Source organism: Monodon monoceros, unplaced genomic scaffold (assembly GCF_005190385.1).
Source record: "Monodon monoceros isolate NGI ecotype Baffin Bay Population unplaced genomic scaffold, NGI_Narwhal_1 Super_Scaffold_4, whole genome shotgun sequence".
In the NCBI taxonomy this organism is placed as follows: domain Eukaryota; kingdom Metazoa; phylum Chordata; class Mammalia; order Artiodactyla; family Monodontidae; genus Monodon; species Monodon monoceros.
In genome coordinates, this window is record NW_021703781.1 from 66,854,297 (window position 1) to 66,871,944 (window position 17,648).

Sequence of the window (17,648 nt, forward strand, 5' to 3'; positions counted from 1 at the left end):
GGCAGATATCAAAGACAAAACACACTTTGGTCATTAATAACTGCTTTAAGGGTCTAAGAACTCCTGTTCCCACATATGCAGCTTCAGGACATGGTTATCCTCCTGCTGGTCAGAGCTCACCTAAGTGCCACTGGACTGGAAGGCACTCGGTGACAGGCACATGCCTGAGTGGCCCAGGCCAGCTGTGGCCACAGAAAGCTGTCTCAGTGGTTGGTCATTAGGAGACAGGTTGTTCTTGCTGGTGGGATAAAAAGCTGAGCATAGGAAAGAGAAAGCCCGGCGTCAGCACTTTTCTGCACCACCGCTGATGGAGGCGCTGGACCCGGAGCAGGTGCGCGGTGCCTGCCTGCTCCGGCCTCCCCTCTAGGGCCCTCCCAGGAGGGAGACTGCAGAGGGGAGCGTTTCCAGTGGCATGGTTTGAGGTATTCATAATTTATCTATCTCAACACAGAATAGCTCCGACTCACTCTGGCAAATCTCATGTTCACTGTCAATTTATTAGAAAATGTCAAATAATCTATTCCACCCTGAACAGCCTACTTCCTGACTATGCCATAATCAGGGCCTTTTGCTCACCGCATCTCTTCTACAGATCACTCACCTCTGCACTTAAACTTTGACTTCAGAGAGGAACTCCCTGGAGTCTGTGGTCACAAGACATATGTAAGGTAGACAAGGAATATAACAGGAGATCTGCTGATGAAAATCAGCATCAGGCTTTTCTGCATCCTTTGCTTAAGGGAGCTCTCTTCATCCCACAAAGATATACTGAGTGTCACAAGAGGACAGTCCAGGCGTTAGCTGCTTTAATGATGAATAAGACAAGGGCCTTCAGAGAGCACGGAAATTAGCCGGAGACGTGGGCATGTATATGCCTAACTATAGTGCAACTTGGTAAATCCACCCCAGTGTATAGTTAGTGCAATAAAAGACGGGAGAGGGGTTTGGTTTAGATATTTGAGATATAGTTAGTGGTACCTTTTAATTTTCTGTCTTAAAAAATGTGTTTCAGAAAGAGACGTGGTTTATGTTTCAGATTTTACATGGACAATTTTATGTATTTCTGTTACATTTCCAACAACAGCACACAAAAGAAGGCTTTCCCTCGAGGGAGTCCATGGGGCGTGTGTGTCAAGTGTGTTCCCTTGCCATGCTCTCAGTGCCCCATGCTCTGAGGTTATGAAAGTGCCTGGGAGAGAAAGGTTGGGTCAGCCTGGGGCTGGTGGGATTCTGGAGAATAGGGTGTTGGATCTGGATCTTGAAGAAAAAACTTATTAAGAAAAGAAGGGGACTAGGGTAAGACAGAAAAGAACAATCCAAACAGAATGCTCCAGAAGAAAGCTTTATTCAGATCACACAGGATGATGGAAAGGAAGATCAGGGAAAGCTCAGGTCTTAGAAGGCAGAACCTATCCGTCCACATATAAACAATTCTAGTCAGAGAATAACACATGCACAAGACACGCCCCCCAAATGCTGCTCACAACCATTCTTTTTTTTTGCGGTACTCGGGCCTCTCACTGCCGTGGTCTCTCCCGTTGTGGAGCACAGGCTCCAGCGGCCATGGCTCACGGGCCCAGCCGCTCCGCGACATGTGGGATCCTCCCGGACCGGGGCATGAACCCGTGTCCCCTGTATCGGCAGGCGGACTCTCAACCACTGCGCCACCAGGGAAGCCCTCACAGCCATTCTTTACAGTGTCAGAACTCCAGGAGAACTCTTGGCACGTACCCACAGATGCATTTCACAGTGATTCATTATTAACAGCCTCTCTCAGCACTTGTTTTTGTCCAGTTTTGTTAATCATGGCAGCAGCCCTGTGAGGTGAGAGGGTACAAGCTCTACACGGATCCCCTGGAGCTCCAACTGAGAAACTGAGACCGGGAGGATACTCCATCCCTTGAAACTAAACTCACAGTTAGAATTAGAGGTTTGAAGAGAAGCTACACTACCCAAAGGCAAATATGAGGCCTTAATATCAATAAAAGATGCTCTTAGCCATTTTGAAGTTCAGCGCTGTAAAAGGTTAGAGCACAGTGTTGTCAATGTGGTTACAGATGAACAACTACTTTTCTAACGAAGGAGAATTTTGTTCTTTCCATAATCTGGGCTGATCTGGTGACTTTCTACTGCACCCTTTATCTGGAAGGGACAATTTATTGGATACAAAATTGGGGGTCTCTGACATGAAAGATGCTTTCAGGCAGAATCATCGTCCAGGCATTGTTTCATGTACTGGTTGTCAAAATAGGGTATGCAATACGTAAAAGATAATTTATTGCAGTGTAGAAAGAAAATTTTATATATATATATATGTATATGAGATATAATATGTATAAATATATACATAATATCTTATTCTTTAACACTTTAGAATATATGTTTGCTTTAGGATGTATATAATATTAATATACAAGAGTATTATTTATTAGTAAATAATAAACATAAATAGGCATGGGGTTTTTTTACTGCTAAGGATGCAAAATCAAGAGAGTTTGGAGACCAGGGGTTATTCTAGCAAAATAAATCATAAGGAAACCAACAAGAACTCCACCAGAGGTTAGTACTAAATAATGGATGAAACCAAATCTAAAAATAAACAGAGACCAACAATGTGGTGGGTAAATGCATGGGCTCTGGAGTAAGAAAACGTCCTTCAGATTCTGGCTTTGCTACTTACTGCTGGGCAACCTCAGGGAAGTTCTTCACTTATTTAAACCTTGGTTGCCTTGTCTGTAAAATGGATATAGTAATAGTATCTACCTTATGTATCTGCTAAAGCCCCTAATAATTCCTAGAACATATGAGGCGCTCTATAAACGTTAATTCAAAGGCTGCATATTCAAATACTTATGGGGCTGAAAATAGAAATGAAAACAATTGAGGCAGTAGTTTGGTCCTAAGAGACTTGTGATACTTGTAGTAAGATGGGTGTAAAGTACGTTCCCCACCTAAAGAAGGAGCCACTATTCAGATCCAGGTATCTATTGCTTTTTTGGAACGCCAGCCAAGGGTTACCAGGTGTTCAGATTTTTATGTGAAATATCCCAAGTTTCAAACATTTGCAAGTAATTAAAAAACAAACAAAACAAACAAACAAACAAAAAAAGATCCACATCCTCCCCTCCCCCGCAAAAAAGAGAAAGAAAGCAACACATGTTCACAGGCCTATCATGGCCTGTGGGTTACCAGCCTAAGTAAGATCTATGTATCTGTTATTGCAAACCTATCATGTAAACTCTCCTACTCACCATGCTTGAACCAAACAGTTGTGATTTATTTCAGGTACTGGAGGAAGGCAAAGGGGTGGAAGAATTTTAGAAGCATTGGAAGGTTTCACGTACAAGATATTTTCTTACTTGCAGAATTGGATTTTAATTATGGCATATCTGCTATGAATCACCACAAAAGTGGCCATTATTCCCAAACAACTGAGTGTATGATACCAGCAGCACTTACTTCCAGAGCAAATTTTACCACATTTTTTCCTTGCCACGAATGTAAAAGTATGTCCTTTCTCCATTACATTATTTTCTTTATACCTACATTATATAATCCTTTATCTCTAATCACGAGGATACTATTATGAATTCTACTCTGTATGTTTCCCCTTAATTTTTTGTTTCTTTTATACAATTTTTACCTACAGTGAAAAGCATAGATCTTAGGCGTACACTTCAATGAGTTTAGACAAATTCATTCGCCCACGTAACCCACACCTCTCTCAAGGTATAGAACACATCCGTCACCTCAGAAAGTTCCCTTGTGATCTTTCCCAGTCGCTCTCCACCTCCACATCAGAGGCAACCACTATTCTGATTTCTCCCACCATTTTTCTCATTCTAGAACTTCATATAAATAGAACTATCTAGTATGTACCCTTTTGCCCCCAGCTTCTTTTGTTCAGCATGTTTTCGAGATTCATCCATGTTTCTCCATTAAGTTTTGCCTCTCACGTTTCCCCCAATGCAAAAATCATAGCTTCTCTCCAATATGCTATAAATCATAAACTGTATGTTATTATCCCATGGTAAACACCATATCATGAACTTTGGAAATGGGAACAAACGCAAAACCTACTTTTGGAGTCTCAAAGCATACCACTTTTGACACCATGTCATTGGTTGGGGCAGGCCACGATTTGGGAGCTGCCTAGGCAGGCAGTATTGGGGGTTGGGAGAACTTCAGGCTGTGTCAAATTGGAAGGCACAAGTGCTTGAGGGAGATAATCCAATGGAAGAGCTGCCTGTCTGCAAATACTGAGTCAGAAAGAGAAGTTGAAATGGGGAAGCAACCAATTATGCGTGATCATTTAGGAGGAATAAGGGAAGGGAAAGCACCCAGCCTAGGTTGAGATGGGAAGAGAGGTGGGTAAGTTTGACAACCAAGGGGCAAGTGGAGTGAGACAGGGTTATTAGTAGATAAGGAACACAAGATCATTCTAAGATCTTCCCACAAATATAGGGTATCCTGCTGAGCCACCGCTTTCTTGCATGGATTCATACACCCAGCCGCCCTGAGGATGGGCAGTGTTTATAGGAGGTGACTCCACTGGACAAGTGGCCAGAATAAAAGGAGGTGGATGCTTAGCAAGGGGGAAATAAATTTGTAATGTAAGGGGTTTTGTTAGAACTCCCAAAGGTTAGAGCTTGAGTGACTGGAAAAAAGTAGAGCCATTGAGAAAAGAGACGTAGGAAAGAGAATGAGTTAGGGTGGAGAAGGTGATAATTTCAGATGTAATATGAGTTTAAGATGTCATCAGAACATCCATGGTGTGGTAACCAGCAGGAAACGGGGCAGGCTGCTCTAGCTCCCAGGGGAGAAGTCAAAGCTGGAGGTGTAACTTTGGCAGCATCCACCAAACTGAGGGTTGGGGCCGTGGGAATGGATGAAGGAGAAAAGAACTCACTGGACCAGGAACTCCTTGAAAGCAAAAGTGGTCTCTCTCATTTCTGTGTCTGTTTCTGGGGAGATGCTTCACAAATATTTATGAACATTGGACCTTAAAACGAATACTAGATGTAAGTTATCTGGGAAAAAATATTAAAATTGCCCATGTATACTCCATTTACTGAAATTGACCCTCTGCACACAAATGCTCAAACCTCTCAGCTCATTGCACTAACTAAATGATCCAACTCAGCAGTACTTCCTAGCATTCTAATTAAAGAAGCATACATCTTATTGACTAAAATTTCCAGTAACAGCATAACGCTATTGCTTATCCTGCCAAAAAAAGAAGAGAAGCAGTTAAAAAAAAAACACTTTCAAAAGACTTCAATTCATCCTTCAATTCAATTCATCCTTTAAATGTAGTAATTAAACTTACCTAAGAGGATACAGGTTTGCAGAGAACAGATTCAGAAAAATACTGGATTCTAAAGAATGTGACCCCTTCCACAATCCGCTTCATAATTATAAATGTGCACTCACCAGTAAAAATGTGCACGGAAAAATCTGAATGTGGCATAGACCGCGATCTGTAGAAGGGAAATTCAATCAGCATTTATTGAGCATTTCTTTGTGCACAGTTCTGCAATAGGTATAAAATGGAAAAACAAAGTGATTTGCTTTTCGTTTTCTGATGAAAACCTAAGTACTCTTTAAAGGCTTTCAATATAGGAGCTCTCAAGACAAAGCAAACAAAAATAGCCTGAACCAGGATGAAGTGGATGGTGGATGTCTTCAACAGATGGATCATTTGGAGCTCTGTGTGTGTGTATGTTCCTGGTATTGTTTTATTTATTTATTTCTCAGGAGGAGAGAATGCCTTGGGACTATTAATTTTTAAACTCACATTGGCATATGGAGAAGCAGGCTGGTAGGGGAAGGATGCCGCAAAATAGAGAACAGAGCAAACGGTAATGCCTGAAGATGTAAAAGGATAGGAAAAGAGTTTTTTAGGAATAAGAATTACAAATGGCTTAAAAGATCAACATGTTAAGTGAAAAAGCAGTTATACATTTGAAGGACCACAGAATCCATGAAAGTAGATAGAAACACAGTCAACGAACATAGACTGAGGATCACAGGTCAACGACAACATCACACAAGGTTAGCTGTCCAGCCCCGCTCCTGCTTCTAACCACATCTTCCCCACATGCTGTCTCAGTTCCCCTGAGGTTTTCCCCATGAAGCTTTTGCTAACCCTACAGCTCTATGAATTTGCCTGTCCTAAATTGCTACTTCCCACCCCCAAAATATCAACATGGATTTACAATTGAGCATCAAGTTACGTCAAATACCTTCTTAGTTACAGTTGTTCCCATTTCAGCTTTTCTGTTATAGAAGTAATATACTTCATTAGAGAAAAGTTAGGAGATGCTGAAAACTATTAACAAATGGAAATAACACAGTCCTACCATCCAGAAATCACTGTTAATTCTTCAGTATATTTTCTTTCAGTGATTTTTCTATGAAAATCTTTATTTCACATCACATTACATATGCAATTTATAACTTTGGCTCACCGAAACTTTTCCCCATGTCATTCGAATCTATCGTTATGACTTTAATGTTAAAATTTTAATGGAACTATATCTTACAAGCAGTAGTTCACAAATCTCAAGTACGCAGCTCAGTGAGTTTTTTCATGTGTACAACATGTCCACCTCTCAGATCAAGATCTAAAACGTTCCTGACATCCCAGAAGGTTTCTTAATACCCGGTCAATGCTACATCTCCTCTCCCTCTAGGAAACCACTATTCTGACTTATAATAGATTAGCTTTGCTTGAATTTGAACTTCAAGATGTACGTATAGCATGTACTTATCCATGTTTGGCTCCTTTTACTCAGCATAATGCTTGTTCAATTCATCCATGATGTTGTGTGTATCAGTAGTTTTGTTTTATTGTTGGGTAATATTCCGTTGGAAAAATACACCTCAACTACACAACTAATTTATCCATTCTCCTGTTTTGGGACATTTGGCTTTTTGGTGGGGGGCTATTATAAATAAAACTGCTATGAACATTATTATAGATGTCCATTAGTGGACATACATGCTGATTTCTCTTGATTATATACCTAGGATAGAGTGGATGTATGTTAACTTTTGAAGGTACTCTCAAACACTTTTCCAAAATGACTGGTTCAGTTTATATTGCCACCAGCAATGCAGGATAATTTTAGTTGTTCCACATTCTTGCTAACATTTAGTATTATCAGCCCTTTTAATTTTAGCCATTCTGCCAGATGAATAATGGTGTCTCACTGGGGTGATGACTAATGATGGTGAGACTTTTTTCATATGTTTATCGGCCATTTTGGATATCCTCTTTTGTGAAGTAGATGTTTTTGTGAAATATGGATTATCTGCCTTTTCCTTATTGATTTGTAGGAGTTCTTTATATACCTTGGATATGAGTACTTTTCCAAACACAGTGCAACTACCTTCTCCTAGATGGTAGCTTGCCCATTCATTTTCTTAATGATATCCTTTGATGAACCATTCCTAATTTTAATAAAATTTTAATTTAGCGACTTTTTTCTTTTTTGGCTAGTGCTTGCTTTTGGCGTTTTTTTTTAAAGAAATCTTTGTTTAATGTGTGTTTATGATCATTTTCTCGTTTGTTTTATCCCAGAAATTGGTTTTAGCTTTTATGTTCCATCTCAGATTAATTTTTTAACATCTTTATTGGAGTATAATTGCTTTACAATGGTGTGTTAGTTTCTGTTTTATAACAAAGTGAATCAGCTATACATATACATATATCCCCATATATGTATGAAATATATATGAAAACTAACACACCATTGTAAAGCAATTATACTCCAATAAAGATGTTAAAAAAAGAAGACAATAGTTTAGAAGCTGTAGAAGATGAAAATGGAGAAAGTTATTAAAGTTATTATTTTAATGGATTTATTAAAATAAAACTGCACCGTGAAAGAACTTAGAATTTGCCATTCCTAGTCATCATACCTGAGGTTAGCAATAAAATTAAAAGAAATTCCTGGTAGGTTTTAAGAACATCATTTGAAATCCCCTGAGTTTCTTGGAAAAATACCATTTTTCCCAGGTAAAATAATCGTATAAATCCACTCTCACTGTTACTGATTATTACCTTACATTTTCTTTTAATTTGTTATACACATTATGTTTTCTTGAGACATTCTCTTTTCTCTCATTAATTTCCTTTCTTACTGTTGTGTTCACAGAGAGAGAGAGAGCCACAGACAGGCTATGAGAAAAAGGATTAGGTAAAGGATCTGCTGGGAAACTTCCTAAGGTCCAGCCTTCCAATAAACTTACAGATATTCTATCTAGTTATGAAGAAGAAAATTTATTTTTAGTCTCTTTGTGACTCTCAGAGCATTCATATAAATGTCTGATTTTGAAGATTTTAACAGTGTGTTGCCTCCACAGTAACATTAAAAATAACAATAATTAAGATGGCTAAAAAAATTTTTAGTGCTTGTCATGTGACACACACTGTACTTTAGCAGTTTTATTTTAATCATATGTATGTAAAATCAGGAGGGAGTTTATTTACCTTGGGAAAAATCCTCCTTACTTTTGAGACTGGTTCCCTCCCTCTGGGACCCCCCGATACATTGATGCACTGTGGTCACCCGTCCATGGCCATTGCTGGCCCCTGAGCACCCCAACGGGAAGAATCAGAGCTGATCTTCCTCATTGTTGCATCCCCAGGTCCTAAGGCAGCGATTGGCACAAAGCAGGAGCTCAATAAATAATAAATTAAATGAGTGAAATAAAATAATACCTTTCAGACCCCTTCCTCTGTGTATATTTTGACATTTCCACCAGGAGAGAAAAACTAAGAGATATCTGAGAAAAACACGAAGCTTTAGAAAACTTTTTTTTTTTTAGATCAACTATTTTACTACACGGATATGAAGTAGTAATAAATAAAAATGACAAAGTGAACAGTGTGATAATTATAAGGATATTAGAATGGGTTTGCTGTTTTAAAATATGAGGATTTTCAATACTAAATTAAAGCACACTGACCTAAACTTTCTCCATTTTCATCTTCTACAGCTTCTAAACTATTGTCTTCTTTTTTTTAACAACTTTATTGGAGTATAATTGCTTTACAATGGTGTGTTAGTTTTGCTGTATAACAAAGTGAATCATCTATACATATACATATATCCCCATATCTCCTCCCTCTCGTGTCTCCCTCCTACCCTCCCTATCCTACCCCTCTAGGTGGTCACGAAGAACCAAGCTGATCTCCCTGTGCTATGCGGCTGCTTCCCACTAGCTATCTAGTTTACATTTGGTAGTGTATATAAAATTAAGAATCTTATCCAAGGGGGCATCCCTCCTTCCCGCCTTTCCTAAAGCTACGGTCCAAACTCTTCTTTATCTGGATTTAATCAGCAGAAATCTGTCAAGATACAGGCTATTGACGACAAGCTGACTACAAATGAGTAAACAGGTATTAAAGATTTTGAGCCAAAAACTTTACTTTCTAACAGTATTCTGGGCTTTTTTTTCTTCAAATATAGGGGGAGCATGAAGATTACTAAGGAAAATCTAAGTGAAATACAATTTAGGTGGAAAAATACCCACTTAAATTCTGCATATTGTTTCTTAATAGTTAAAAATAAATCATTCCTATTAATCCCTCTGGTTCCTTTATACAAATCTAGGTCACGTCAGTCAAACACAAATTTTAAAGTGGCATAAAATCAAATCTCTTTAATTAGGTACTTCTTTTCTTTTCTTTTCAAATCTTTCTTTCCTCATCCTCCAACTAAGCAAAAATATTAATATTCTTAAACACGTTTTCAAACAGGCAATCAGGAGCAGAAATCATTTGCAGCAAGTAATACTTCTGAAGAGAAATGAGTTTTCATTCTGACTGAACCACATTAACCTGTTGGAAAATTTACCTATTGAATGACCATAAGTTTTTTCTGACTTCATACCTAAAACATATCTTGTTGAGCTAAATTAATCTTTATTGCCTTGGAAACCATTGCTCCTTTTTCAGCAAGTCTTCCATAACTGACCCTGTCTTATTTCTTTCAATATTCTAGGCCAGTGGTCTATAAACTAACGCTTGCTGTCCTGTTTTACAAATAAAGATTTATCAGAACACAGTCATGGCCATCCATTTGTGTATCATCTATGGCTACTTCTGTGCTGAAACCGCAGCTGAATAATTGCAACAGAGACCACTCAGCTCACAAAGGTTAAAATATTTACTATTTTGTCCTTTACAGCAAAAGTTTGCTTTAGGCTAGTCACATACGAAGTGTTCAAATCTTCTATTTCTTAGCTTTTTGCTCTATAACCATCTTATTCACTAGTTTCATCTGTACATCATTTCCTCAAGTATGATTAGTAAAGTCCGTGAGGGTTAGAATTGTCTCTCTATTTTATTTTATTTTTTTAAATTTATTTCATTTTATTTATTTATTTTTGGTTGCACTGGGTCTTTGTTGCTGCACGCAGGCTTTCTCTACTTGCGGCGAGTGGGGTCTTCTCTTTGTTGTGGTATGTGGGTTTTCTCATTGCGGTTGCTTCTCTCGTTGCAGAGCCCAGGATCTAGGCGTGCGGGCTTCAGTAGTTGTGGCACGTGGGCTCAGTAGTTGTGGCGCACAGGCTTAGTTGCTCCGCAGCATGTGGGATCTTCCCGGACCAGGGCTCAAACCCGTGTCCCCTGCATTGGCAGGCGGATTCTTAACCACTGCGTCACCAGGGAAGTCCCCTTGTTTTCTAAATAAAAAATGAAAGTCTGGCAAGGTTAGCTGGACATAAGACTTTTACTTAAGTGAGTCTCAATAAGTGTCCATTCATGCCAGGGCTCCTGTTACTGCACAGAAGGCAAGTTAGGTTGCCTTCGTGGCCCTACTTCATCTTCCCTCCTTGTACCCAAGCCCTTTGCCATGTAACTTTACAATGCCCACCACTTTGACCATGTAACTTGCTCTGGCCTGTAGAATAAGGAGGAAGAAAGTAACTGTGCGGCTCTGAGCTAGGCCTCAAAGAGGTCGTGCATATCTCTGTTTGCTCTTTGCCCTTCTGCTTCACTGTGATGGGGACATGGCTGGGATAACCTGCTGGTCCCAAGAGGAGGATGAGAGATGTGTGGAGCAGAGTTACCTCCAAACATGTGGTGAGCCTGCCAAACTGCCCACTGATTCAGCAGAAAGCAGCTGACCCCCGGCCAACCCTGCAGACTCATGAAAAATGGTAGATGATTGTTGCTTTAAGCTTCCAAATTTTGGAATGGCTTATGAAGCAGGAATAACTAATTGATATAAGAGTACCTTGTCTGATAATACTGCTAATACTTATATTCCTTTGGAATCTTAAAGGCAAAAATGAAAAAGGTGCAATTTTTTTTTTTTTTGGCCACACCACATGGCTTGTGGGATCTTAGTTCCCCGACCAGGGATAGAACCCATGCCCCTGCGGTGGAAGCGCGGAGTCTTAAACAATGGACCGCCAGGGAAGTCCCGGTGTAATATTTTTTAGTGACATGGTTTTTATGGGACCAAACTCTTAAAGGTAATATATATGATGTCCTTTTTCTCCCAAATATGAAAAGCAATCAACTAATCAATAAGAATTTAGTGACTAAAGAACTCAAGAACTCAACAACAACAAAAAACAAACAACCCGATTAAAAAATAAACAGAGGATCTGGGGCTTCCCTGGTGGCGCGGTGGTTGAGAGTCCGCCTGCCGATGCAGGGAGTCCGGGAAGATCCCACATGCCGCGAAGCGGCTGGGCCCGTGAGCCATGGCCGCTGAGCCTGCGCGTCTGGAGCCTGTGCTCCGCAACGGGAGAGGCCACAACAGTGAGAGGTCCGTGTACCGCAAAAAAAACAACCAAAAACCAGAGGATCTGAAAGGCATTTTTCCAAAGAAGACATACAAATGGCCAACAGGCAAATGAAAAGATGTTCAACATTGCTAATCATCAGAGAAATCAAATACAAATATCAACTCACATTCATTAGAATGGCTATTATCAAAAGACAAAAAATAACAAGTGCTGGAGAGGGTGTGGAGAAAAGGGAACCCTCCTGCACTGTTGGTGGGAGTGTAAATTAGTGTAGCCACTATGGAGAACAGTATGGAGATCCCTCAAAAAATTTAAAATACAACTATCATAGGACCCAACTATTCCACTTCTGGGTGTTTGTCCAAAAAATATGAAAACACTAATTCAAAACGCTATAGGCACCCCTATTTTTAATAGCCAAGATAAGGAAACAACTTAAGTGCCCGTCAGTAGATGAATGGATAAAGAAGATGTGGTATATATACCATGCTGTAGTGTATTTGAAAGTCGAATTATAATAGTGTATATGTGAAACTTATACAATGTTATAAATCAATGTTAGCTCAATTTTAAAAAAGAATTTAGTGCACATCCACCATGTGCTCATTACTGAAAGATACGAGATTTCTGAAAGATATAAAAATCACAGTTTTAATATTAATGAACTTATAATTCTGTTGGAGGAGATTAAATAAAATGTGAGTATAAGACTGTAATTAAGTGGGAAAATCTACAGAAACTTTGAGCTTCTGGTTAAACATGGTGCTGTGAACATTGTTTATCTCTGTGTCTTCACAAAACCCCCAAAAGATCATGAAAGGAACAACAGCGGTAGACAGATGTTGACACGATTTTGGAAGCTGGAAGGTGAATGGATGACATAAGCAGAAAGGGAGAAGCTGAAACTTAACCTGGAGGGGAAACAACCGCGGGGGCAAGCCGGGAAAGGCCCGTTATTGGAGGCACAAAGTACCACTGAAGGCAGGGATGAAGGATGAACAGGAGGATGGGATGACGTCTTTACGGGAAAGCATCAAACCTCCATTTCCCCTCCCTTTCTTCTCTCTGCCAGGAGACTGACCCTCACTGATACCAGCCAAAGATGAAAAATAAAGAAGTAAAAAGTCCCACCTAGAAAGGCCACATTGTGTAACAGAAATGCCATAGTTTTGATGATCTTAGGAAGTCAGGCCAGAAAAACTCCAGAATCCTTGGGTCTTACTCCCTTGTCTCCTGTTCATGGAAGAAGACACTATTTGGCTTCTAAAACTAGGAACATGCATTACTTTGATGAAAATAAAATGAATAAATAACACTGATAATAGTAGTTACCACCTAGGTTTGGATGGTGGTCAAGAGAAGCTTTTGCCTTTCATATAGTATTTGAAAGTTTTACAGTGACAGCTTACTCTTGTATGATTTGTATAATTTAAAATAAATAAACACACACATAAAAATAAAATAACCAAACTAGAATCAAAGCCTATGGATTCCAAGTCACTATTTAACAATATAAATAATTTGGAAGCAGCTGAATTTCTCAGGTGCAACTATAATTGCTAATGCTAGAACCCATTCATTATTACACGTGAGGCAGCATGCCATGGGTTTTATAGACATCCTCATTTAATCCTCACAGTCTTATAAAGCAGGTAGCCCTACTATTAGCTCCATTTTATAGAAGCAGAAACTGAGGCTTAGAGAAATTCAGACACTTGCCCAAGGTTACCTGGCTAGTAGGTATCAAAGCCATGATGTGAACCAAATCTCTTGTCTCTAGAGCTCAAGAACTTAACGTTGTGTCCAGAGGAACATACTTTTCCTTCTACAAGTCCAAAATCATATACTTCCATTAGAAAAAAATAACTCTGAAATTCACCAAAGAATAGGCATTTTAGCAAGAGGAAAATAAATCCCCAATCCTTGTGGTCCTGGCAATAAGCAGTGGAAGAAATGGTTCCTGAGGACCAGAGGCACCCTGATCCCATGCTGCAGCCATGGTGAGAAGTGACCTGTGGTCAGATTGTGCCCCACTGAAATCAGTGGGGTCATTTATATTCCAAGGAGCCCTCAGGGCTTCCCTAGCTAGCATCCTAACCTCTTCAGGTGACCACATCTTTTTTAAAATTGAAGTATAGTTGATTTATAATGATGTGTTCGTTTCAGGTGTACAGCAAAGTGATTCAGTTATAAATATATATTTTTTTCAGATTCTTTTCTATTATAGGTTAAGATATTGAATATAGTTCCCTGTGCTATACAGTAAATCCTTGTCATTTATCTATTTTATATATAGTACTGTGTATCTGTTAATCCCATACTCCTAATTTATCCCTCCCTACCCTTTCTCCTTTGGTAACCATAAGTTTGTTTTCAATATCTGTGAGTCTGTTTCTGTTTTGTATACAAATTCATCTGTATTAGACTTTAGATTCCACATATAACTGATATCATATGGTATTTGTCTTCCTCTTTCTGACTTCACTTAGTATGATCTTTAGGGCAATCCATGTTGCCACAAATGGCAAAATTTCATTCTTTTTTATGGCTGAGTAATATTCCATTGTGTATATATACCACATCTTCTTTATCCATCCATCTGTGGGACACTTAGGTTGCTTCCATGTCTTGGCTATTGTAAATAGTGGTGCTATGAACATAGGGGTGCATGTATCTTTTCAAATTAGAGTTTTCATCTTTTCCGGATATCCCAGGAATGGGATTGCTGGATCATATGGTAGCTGTATTTTTAGCTTTTAAGGAACCTCCATACCATTTTTCATACTGGCTGCACCAATTTACATTCCTTAGGTGACTACATGTTCTTACATCTTATATTCCAATACTGGTATTCTTCACCCAGCTCAGGTCCTTACTAATTTCTCATGTTGGTTAGCTGCCCGGCACATCTTTGGCACACACATGCCAGCAGTCCTTCCAAGACTATAGACTGTAAGTGACAGAGATTTATTCTGAACAATACATAGCACAGTACCTGCCACCTGCTGAAAGATGCTTAGTAAATTAACGAGAACAAACAGAACGTTAATGAGCCGCTCTAATGCCAAGTCGGGGGAGGGCTCTATGACACATCCGCAGATCCTCCCCGATGAAGCTACCAATTAGAGACAGACTATTACCGTGAGAGTGCCTCTAAAGTTAAAAAAGTAAGGAAAGACATGGCAGGAGCCTCAAAAGTGAAGTGGCTACTTAAATCCATGAATCTGCATGTGAATTTGAGTGTTCACATAGCCAGCAACACCCTGTATGTGAAAAATAAACAGAACGGACCATTTAAATCATTTAAAAATAGACCATAGAGATGGACTTGCCATAAAATAATACCACTCCTCTAACACGCAGACCTTTCCCCAAGAGCACTGTGTACCCCACTTCACCTTCTAAGTCTCTACCACTTCATTCACGCGTCACATGACATATGGTTTCCATGCAAAGCGTTATAAAGAAGAGTAATACCAGGCTCAGGGAGTTTCTATTGCACTAGGATCTTCGAGGCACGTGGTAGGTCACAAGCCCAGGGAGCCTGCGAACAGCGTCTGCGGGGGAGACAGGACTCAGACAGGAGCTCCCAAGGCCCCTTCGATGCTTGACTGCTTTGCACAAACCCGCTTCTCGGTGGGCTCCCACCGTTCACACATGTCTCTAGCAGGGTCATGCTCTAACTGACCCACTGGCCACCGGCCTTGACGGAGCGCATTTTCCATGGCAGCTGTGACTGCCTCTTAAAGCAGAAAAACCTGCCCAACACTCCATTCTCTCACATGGAACCTAGACGGGGTGCCAATCAGCACACGGCATTTTTGCCCCTTTTTGGAAATGAATGGTGTTTAGAGATGTCTTGTTAAATCTCGATATTCTGAATTAATATCCTGACTATGACCCCAACCTTTAAAGTATGTTAATGATGGAGAAGTACGTGTCAGCAGTCAGGTTTTAGTGTAAAATAGAAGGTTGGGTAGCTCATATGCCTAAATAACTAATGTTAATTGTATGCAAACACTAGCTCTAAGCAGATCCTTTAGAGAAGAAGATAATAAATTGCTGTATCAAAGTCTTATATCACCAGTCCTCTAAGTAGTTAATGCTTTCAAGTTGTGCCAGGAGAAAAAGACACGGTGATGCACTCATTAAAGACGGATGGGTGGGCAGGTGAAAATTTGGTTGTTTTAAAGTATCTGGGACCCAACTACCAGTTAAGACACCAAATTCAAGCATGGTCAAACATGTTTATTAGACATCCTTTCAAAACATCCTTCTATTTAAAAAAAAAAAAGGTCATTAAAAAATATGGTCAATATTCCCTATGGAGAGTACTTTTAAAACAATGCAGAGTGGTGAAACTCCTTATGTTACAGACATAAGGTGTGCCTCTTTTTAAGTCTCAGAATAATTTGCCAACTTCCAATTTAATTATGACTGAGATTCAAGTCAACTGTTTAGTGTTCTAGGGATACACTTTCTGTAGATTCCAGCTGGCAGCAAGTGGAAAGATTCCAAATACATTAAAAATACGCCATGGAGTGGAAAGGAGGGGAGTAGGAAAAAACGGAGAAAAGAGATGAAATTCTTTTGAAAGAATTTTTCTTTCCAGTGACCACTAAAAATATAATCAGATATGACTTACTCTGTTAATTTATAATCTCCCTTTCATGTAAGATTTTCCAAAACCTGCCCTATCTTTCCTGGAAATTGAAATTAAAACTTACTCTTTTTGGGACTTCCCTGGTGGCACAGTGGTTAAGAATCTGCCTGTCAATGCAGGGGACACAGGTTTGATCCCTGGTCCGGGAAGATCCCACATGCCACGGAGCAACTAAGCCCGTGCGCCACAACTACTGAACCTGCGCTCTAGAGCCCACGAGCCACAACCACTGAGCCCACGTGCCACAACTGCTGAAGCCCACACCTAGAGCCCGTGCTCCGCAACAAAAGAAGCCACCACAATGAGAAGCCTGTGCACCGCAACGAAGAGTAGCCCCCACTCGTCGCAACTAGAGAAAGCCCACGCGCAGCAATGAAGATCCAATGCGGCCAAAAAAAAAAAAAATTTACTCTTTTTACAGTGCAAGGAATCAGAGGACTTCAAAGTTATTCAAATAGTGACACTTAGACATCTTGAGATATTCTAGTTTTATCTCTAAGACCCCTTTCAGTTAGGAAAAGCCATAGAATCATAGTTTCCAAATATAAGTATCAGTAGTGTGTTGATACTAATTAATATGTACAGTGTTATCATTAACATTCAGATTCTATCTTCAAAGAAAGCCCAGAGAGTGTCAAAGAATCCAGAGGCCTTTTGTAAACATCAGGAGGTTACACTTTAGAAAGAACCTGGTAAGAAAAAGTTGCAGCTGAGGTTTTGGCTTACTGCCCACCTGGGGCTACTGTCAGCTTTAAATTTAATTATTCTGATGTTTGTCAACTTTTGCCTTCCCAGCAAATGTTGAAGGCAGATCAATAAAGAATATGACACCACATTTCCAGATTTTTCAATCAGCATTGTCTTTCAAAGTAATGTTCATTTATAGAAGAAAATTTTATGGCACAGAAAGCCTCCATGAATTGTTCATCAGTTACAGAGTATGCCGACATTCCGTTCCTTTGTGCCTCTCAACAGCGCGTACATGTGAAGTGCAGCACGCCAAGGCTCCCCAGTCCTACAGGAAGGCAAACCAGAGCTCACCGGAGGTTCTGGTAAACCGAGAAGAGCAGGGCGTTCAAAAGTGATGGTGGGAGGTACAAAGCGTATCTGCCTTACATGAGACTACCGGATAGTCTATTCTCCAGAAGCCAAAATGTTACAATCACTTACCCTAAGCGGTCTAGGATCAAAAGAATCAGCATGAATCGACAAGGTC

General features: G+C 39.8%; 1 protein-coding gene across 6 annotated transcripts in view; it reads right to left on the bottom strand.

Annotated features, from left to right (window-relative positions):
- Nucleotides 1-17,648, bottom strand: part of ABLIM1 (actin binding LIM protein 1) — a 320,517-nt gene that overhangs the window by 209,271 nt on the left and 93,598 nt on the right. The window lies entirely within an intron of this gene.